Genomic DNA, 7,482 nt, shown 5'->3' with positions numbered 1-7,482 from the left:
TTGCTTATTACACCAACCGTATCCCAATCACTATTCACTCAATCTTATATATCAGCCAAGCAGGCAGACATAGCATACACTAGATCATCTGCAATCACAGGCTAAGTGGCAAAGTAATTTTCATATATGCAAATTGTTTGGCATCTTATTCATTATGTCTATAAATAGGACCACATGTCCTCAAACAAAACAGGCCCCACGGGTGCGTCGGCCCACCGGGAATCTTCCGTGTAGCCCCTATGGCCAATCCTCCTCTGTGTGCAAGTATAAGATAGCGCCTGTTTAATTGGGAAGTAAATCAGACGTACTGTATATTGGCCCTCATTCCGAGTTGTTCGCTCGGTAAAAATCTTCGCATCGCAGCGATTTTCCGCTTAATGCGCATGCGCAATGTCCGCACTGCGACTGCGCCAAGTAAATTTGCTATGCACTTAGTAATTTTACTCACGGCTTTTTCATCGGTCTGGCGATCGTAATGTGATTGACAGGAAATGGGTGTTTCTGGGCGGAAACAGGCCGTTTTATGGGCGTGTGGGAAAAAACGCTACCGTTTCCGGAAAAAACGCAGGAGTGGCCGGAGAAACGGAGGAGTGTCTGGGCGAACGCTGGGAGTGTTTGTGACGTCAAACCAGGAACGACAAGCACTGAACTGATCGCAGATGCCGAGTAAGTCTGAAGCTACTCAGAAACTGCTACGAGGTGTGTAATCGCAATATTGCGAATACATCGTTTGCAATTTTACTATGCTAAGATTCACTCCCAGTAGGCGTAGGCTTAGCGTGTGCAAAGCTGCTAAAAACGGCTTGCGAGCGAACAACTCGGAATGACCCCCATTGTTCATAAGAACCACGCAATAAAAAAATGCACATATATTATTCACCTAAATGTAGCATTTTACTCAATATATGACCATATCTGCACCGGTAGCATGTGTGCCAGGTGTGCTACTGGTCATCATCATCAACATGCAATTACACCTGCCCTATGTTAAGTACAAAGGTTACCCCTTCATTCATTCAGGTATATTTTGCTAATGTCCAGGCCTGCTTATCCCACTTTAACATGAACACACCCTCATTGAACTTTGAACTTTGTCTACTTGATAAAACCCCATAACAATCCAGTCCACTGGCGTATTTATAATGGGTGCAGTGTGTGCGGTGCACACAGGCCCCCAGGGGTCCAGGGGGGCCCACACCGCACACCCTGCACCCATTATTTTTTATATTTACCCTACAGAGTCCCACATCGCAGCAGCGCTACAGAAATCACTGGGAAACTTGCACAGCGCCATTTTCCTGGTGTTTCACGCATACACAGTAGGAAAATCACTGTGAAAAAGGCCGCTGCGCCATTTTCCCAGTGATCTGCGTATGCGCTGTAGACTCTTGGACAGCGCTAGGGACCCTAGTGCCCAGAAAATACAGCACTGCCAACTAGAGAGGAGGGGGCCCATGGTCCTCCTCCTCTCCAGAAACGCCAATGATCCAATCCCGCTGTTACTTTTCATAAATGAAGATGAGATTGAAAATTGTATGAGTCAGCAGTGCCCTTACTTATGTGTCCACATACTGAGCATATGCTGTGCAATTTCACATTAAATATGCTCTGCAAATAGGTATACATTTAATTCTACATTAGGCCCCCGTATAAAATTGTAAAGCAATTCCATCTAGCTTGGATCAAAAGTATGTTAGGTGGATAAAAGAATCAAAAGATTTAAAGCCCTAAAATCTCCTCTGTGACCAAAACACATTTCTGATTCATATCTGATGTGGAAATTTTAGAAAACTTAACTTAAGGTCCATACACACTGGGTGTTTTTGCCTAGCGTGTATGCACAGCGATGATTGCTGGGCTGAAAATCACTCAGTGCATACACACTGAGCTATATTTCCCCCTGGCCATGGTTGTCAGTGGGGGTGAACGGCTTTCCATAGTAGGACGCTATGGAAAGCCGTCCACCCCGCCGTTCATCCGTACCAGCAGATGAACAGTGGCTGCCGACGATGAAGCGGGGGCGCGAATCAGCGCTCATCACTGGGGCATACACACTGGGCGGTTTTGAGCTGAAAGCAGCTCAACACACCAAAAGTGAGCTGCTTTCAGCTCAAAATCGCCCAGTGTGTATGGGCCATTAGTGTTGTCCCTACCTTCGGTGACACTCTGTGCAGGAGGACATATTGTTTGCATTCCAACAAAAAGAGGCATGGCCACATATACGGTAGCCAGAGGCGGAACTACCGGCAGTGCAAGCAGTGCACTGCACTGGGGCCCGCCTCTGTCCAGGGGCCCAAGCATGTAATGAGTCAAACTGACTCATTACATGCCGCTGTGCGCTGCGGGCAACCGCTGCCCGCAGCGCACAGCCGCCCGGCGAGGAGAGGAGCAGCGGCACGGACGGGGGAAGGAGGAGGGAGGTGGAGGAGGGAGCCGTAGCAGCGCTTTGTTACTGGTGGAGGCGCTGCTGCTGCTTCTCCTCTGCTTCCCTATAGGCTGTCTTCCGAGAACAGCCTATAGGGAAGCAGAGGAGCAGCAGCAGCAGCGCCTCCGCCAGTAACAAAGCGCTGCTGCGGCTCCCTCCTCCACCTCCCTCCTCCTCATTCTCTACTGCCCGGGAATCGTCGTCTGACGCAGCTGCACCGAGGAGCCTGAGCCGGCGGAGAGGGTAAGTATAATTCTTCTTTCTTTCTTTTTCTCTTTTTCTTTCTTTATTTTTTTACTTTCTTTCTTTCTTGGGCCTGCCTGCTGCAATGTGTAAAAATGGGGGACTGCCTGCCGCTATGTATAAAAAGGGGGTAATGCCTGCCGCTATGTATAAAAAGGGGGAATCAGCCTGCCGCAATGTGTAAAAATGGGGGACTGCCTGCCGCTATGTATAAAAAGGGGGTAATGCCTGCCGCTATGTATAAAAAGGGGGAATCAGCCTGCCGCAATGTGTAAAAATGGGGGACTGCCTGACGTAATGTGTAAAAAGGGGGAATCAGCCTGCCGCAATGTGTAAAAAGGGGTAATCTGCCAGCCGCTATGTGTACAAAGGGGTAATCTGGCTGCCGCAATGTGTACAAAGGGGTAATCTGCCTGCCGCTATGTGTACAAAGGGGTAATCTGCCTGCCGCAATGTGTAAAAATGGGGAATCTGCCTGCCGTAATGTGTAAAAATGGGGACGCTGTCTGCCGCTATGTGTAACAAGGGCACGCGGTCTGCCGTTATGTGTAAAAAGTGTACGCTGTCTGCCATTATGTGTAACAAGGGCACGCTGTCTGCCGTTATGTGTAAAAAGTGTACGCTGTCTGCCGTTATGTGTAACAAGGGCACGCTGTCTGCCGTTATGTGTAAAAAGTGTACGCTGTCTGCCGCTATGTGTAACAAGGGCACGCGGTCTGCCGTTATGTGTAAAAGGGCACGCTGTCTGCCGTTATGTGTAAAAAGTGTACGCTGTCTGCCGTTATGTGTAACAAGGGCACGCTGTCTGCCGTTATGTGTAAAAAGTGTACGCTGTCTGCCGCTATGTGTAACAAGGGCACGCGGTCTGCCGTTATGTGTAAAAGGGCACGCTGTCTGCCGTTATGTGTAAAAAGTGCACGCTGTCTGCTGTAATGTGTAAAAAGAGGAATCTGTCCGCTGTAAGGTGTAAAAGGGTCTCTACCTGGTGTAGTGGTGCTACTGTGCGACGTAATTTGAATAATGGAGACTACTGTGTACCGTTTTATGAATTGGTATTGTTTTGTGGCCACACCCCTTCCCCACGAAGCCACGCCACTATGTATTTTTGCGCGCGCCTACGGCGCGCACTGCCCCTGTTTTGCATGCAGGGGTGGGGCTCCGATGCCGTTTCTTGCACACAGTGCTAAAATGTCTAGTTACGGCACTGTTGCTAGGTATCCATTTCTCTGGCCCTGAGCAGGTCCCCCTCACCAGATCCTCTCCAGGGGTGAGGGGGTGGACTTGGATGGGATGTGTGTGTGTGGGGATATGTGGGGGGGGGCCCAAAGCATTTTGTCGCACCTGGGCCCACCGCTCGCTTGTTCCGCCACTGACGGTAGCTGGTATGATCTCACTGGTAGGGGGTGTGGCCTTATGGCCCGAACCCATGTTTTCATCACTCCGGGACTCCCGAGATGCTGGGCTGCCCTCGGAGAGCACTTTATGTACATTCCAGGTCTCTACACAGTGACAGGAGCAGGGTGCTGCTCGTAATGTTACACTCAGCACCCAGCTCCTGTCACTGAGCAGGAGTTGGCACTTTGGTGCTACCTGCCGCCCCTTGGCAGATGACAGCAAGGTGCAGTCTACACCCCCGTAGTGATGCTACATACTAAACTACAGTATAAAGTTAATTATTAACATATCTGTTACATTTTGATATTAAAAGGAATCAATTTTATGTTGTACTCATTGCATTAACTGCCTAGTGTTCCGCTTAATATTAATGCAAAAGGTATTTTAAAGCACACAGCAATATAATAAAGAACCCCAACACGAACATATGCTTTTCTCTAACGTCCTAGTGGATGCTGGGGACTCCGAAAGGACCAAGGGGAATAGCGGCTCCGCAGGAGACTGGGCACAAAGTAAAAGCTTTAGGACTAGCTGGTGTGCACTGGCTCCTCCCCCTATGACCCTCCTCTAAGCCTCAGTTAAGATTTTGTGCCCGAACGAGAAGGGTGCAATCTAGGTGGCTCTCCTGAGCTGCTTAGAGTAAAAGTTTAAATAGGTTTTTTTATTTTCAGCGAGACCTGCTGGCAACAGGCTCACTGCATCGAGGGACTAAGGGGAGAAGAAGCGAACTCACCTGCGTGCAGAGTGGATTGGGCTTCTTAGGCTACTGGACATTAGCTCCAGAGGGACGATCACAGGCCCAGCCATGGATGGGTCCCCGAGCCGCGCCGCCGGCCCCCTTACAGAGCCAGAAGAGTGAAGAGGTCCGGAAAATCGGCGGCAGAAGACGTCCTGTCTTCAATAAGGTAGCGCACAGCACCGCAGCTGTGCGCCATTGCTCTCAGCACACTTCACACTCCGGTCACTGAGGGTGCAGGGCGCTGGGGGGGGGGCGCCCTGGGACGCAATGAAAATACCTTAAATGGCTAAAAATACATCACATATAGCTCCTGGGCTATATGGATGTATTTAACCCCTGCCAGTTTTCCACAAAAAAGCGGGAGAAAGGCCGCCGAAAAAGGGGCGGAGCCTATCTCCTCAGCACACAAGCGCCATTTTTTCCTCACAGCTCCGTTGGAGGAAGGCTCCCTGACTCTCCCCTGCAGTCCTGCACAACAGAAACAGGGTAAAACAAGAGAGGGGGGGCACTAAATCGGCATATTAATATATACAGCAGCTATATTAGGGAAAAACACTTATATAAGGTTATCCCTATATATATATATATAGCGCTCTGGTGTGTGCTGGCAAACTCTCCCTCTGTCTCCCCAAAGGGCTAGTGGGGTCCTGTCCTCTATCAGAGCATTCCCTGTGTGTGTGCTGTGTGTCGGTACGCTGTGTCGACATGTATGAGGAGGAAAATGGTGTGGAGGCGGAGCAATTGCCTGTGTTAGTGATGTCACCCCCTAGGGAGTCGACACCTGACTGGATGGTCTTATGGAAAGAATTACGTGATAGTGTCGGCACTTTACAAAAGACTGTTGACGACATGAGACAGCCGGCAAATCAGTTGATACCTGTACAGGCGTCTCAAACACCGTCAGGGGCTATAAAACGCCCGTTACCTCAGGTCGATACAGACACTGACACGGACACTGACTCCAGTGTCGACGGTGAGGAAACAAACGTATTTTCCAGTAGGGCCACACGTTACATGATCACGGCAATGAAGGAGGTTTTGAACATTTCTGATACTACAAGTACCACAAAAAAGGGTATTATGTGGGGTGTGAAAAAACTACCCGTAGTTTTTCCTGAATCAGATGAATTAAATGAGGTGTGTGATGAAGCGTGGGTTTCCCCCGATAAAAAACTGCTAATTTCTAAAAAATTATTGGCATTATACCCTTTCCCGCCAGAGGTTAGGGCGCGTTGGGAAACACCCCCTAGCGTAGATAAGGCGCTCACACGCTTATCAAAACAAGTGGCGTTACCGTCCCCTGATACGGCCGCCCTCAAGGAACCAGCTGATAGGAAGCTGGAAAATATCCTTAAAAGTATATACACACATACTGGTATTATACTGCGACCAGCAATCGCCTCAGCCTGGATGTGCAGTGCTGGGGTGGCTTGGTCGGATTCCCTGACTGAAAATATTGATACCCTGGACAGGGACAATATATTATTGACTATAGAGCATTTAAAGGATGCATTTCTATATATGCGAGATGCACAGAGGGATATTTGCACTCTGGCATCAAGAGTAAGTACGATGTCCATTTCTGCCAGAAGAGGATTATGGACGCGACAGTGGTCAGGGGATGCGGATTCCAAACGGCATATGGAAGTATTGCCGTATAAAGGGGAGGAGTTATTTGGGGTCGGTCTATCGGACCTGGTGGCCACGGCAACGGCTGGAAAATCCACCTTTTTACCCCAAGTCACCTCGCAGCAGAAAAAGATACCGTCTTTTCAGGCTCGGTCCTTTCGTCCCCGTAAGGGCAAGCGGGCAAAAGGCCACTCATGTCTGCCCCGGGGCAGAGGAAGGGGAAAAAGACTGCAGCAAACAGCCTCTTCCCACGAACAGAAGCCCTCCCCCGCTTCTGCCAAGTCCTCAGCATGACGCTGGGGCCTTACAAGCGGACTCAGGCAAGGTGGGGGCCCGTCTCAAGAATTTCAGCGCACAGTTGGCACACTCGCAAGTGGACCCCTGGATCCTGCATGTAGTATCTCAGGGGTACAAATTGGAATTCGAGACGTCTCCCCCTCGCCGGTTCCTGAAGTCTGCTTTACCAACGTCTCCCCCCGACAGGGAGGCGGTATTGGAAGCCATTCACAAGCTGTATTCCCAGCAGGTGATAATCAAGGTACCCCTCCTACAACAGGGAAAGGGGTATTATTCCACGCTGTTTGTGGTACCGAAGCCGGACGGCTCGGTGAGACCCATTTTAAATCTGAAATCCTTGAACACTTACATAAAAAGGTTCAAGTTCAAGATGGAGTCACTCAGAGCAGTGATAGCGAACCTGGAAGAAGGGGACTATATGGTGTCTCTGGACATCAAGGATGCTTACCTCCATGTCCCAATTTGCCCTTCTCACCAAGGGTACCTCAGGTTTGTGGTACAGAACTGTCACTATCAGTTTCAGACGCTGCCGTTTGGATTGTCCACGGCACCCCTGGTCTTTACCAAGGTAATGGCCGAAATGATGATTCTTCTTCGAAGAAAAGGCGTCTTAATTATCCCTTACTTGGACGATCTCCTGATAAGGGCAAGGTCCAGAGAACAGTTAGAGGTCGGAGTAGCACTATCTCAAGTAGTACTACGACAGCACGGATGGATTCTAAATATTCCAAAATCGCAGCTGATTCCGACGACA

The sequence above is a fragment of the Pseudophryne corroboree genome, chromosome 3, assembly GCF_028390025.1.
Source record: "Pseudophryne corroboree isolate aPseCor3 chromosome 3, aPseCor3.hap2, whole genome shotgun sequence".
Classification (NCBI taxonomy): Eukaryota; Metazoa; Chordata; class Amphibia; order Anura; family Myobatrachidae; genus Pseudophryne; species Pseudophryne corroboree.
Note: the sequence above shows the minus strand (reverse complement) of the source record.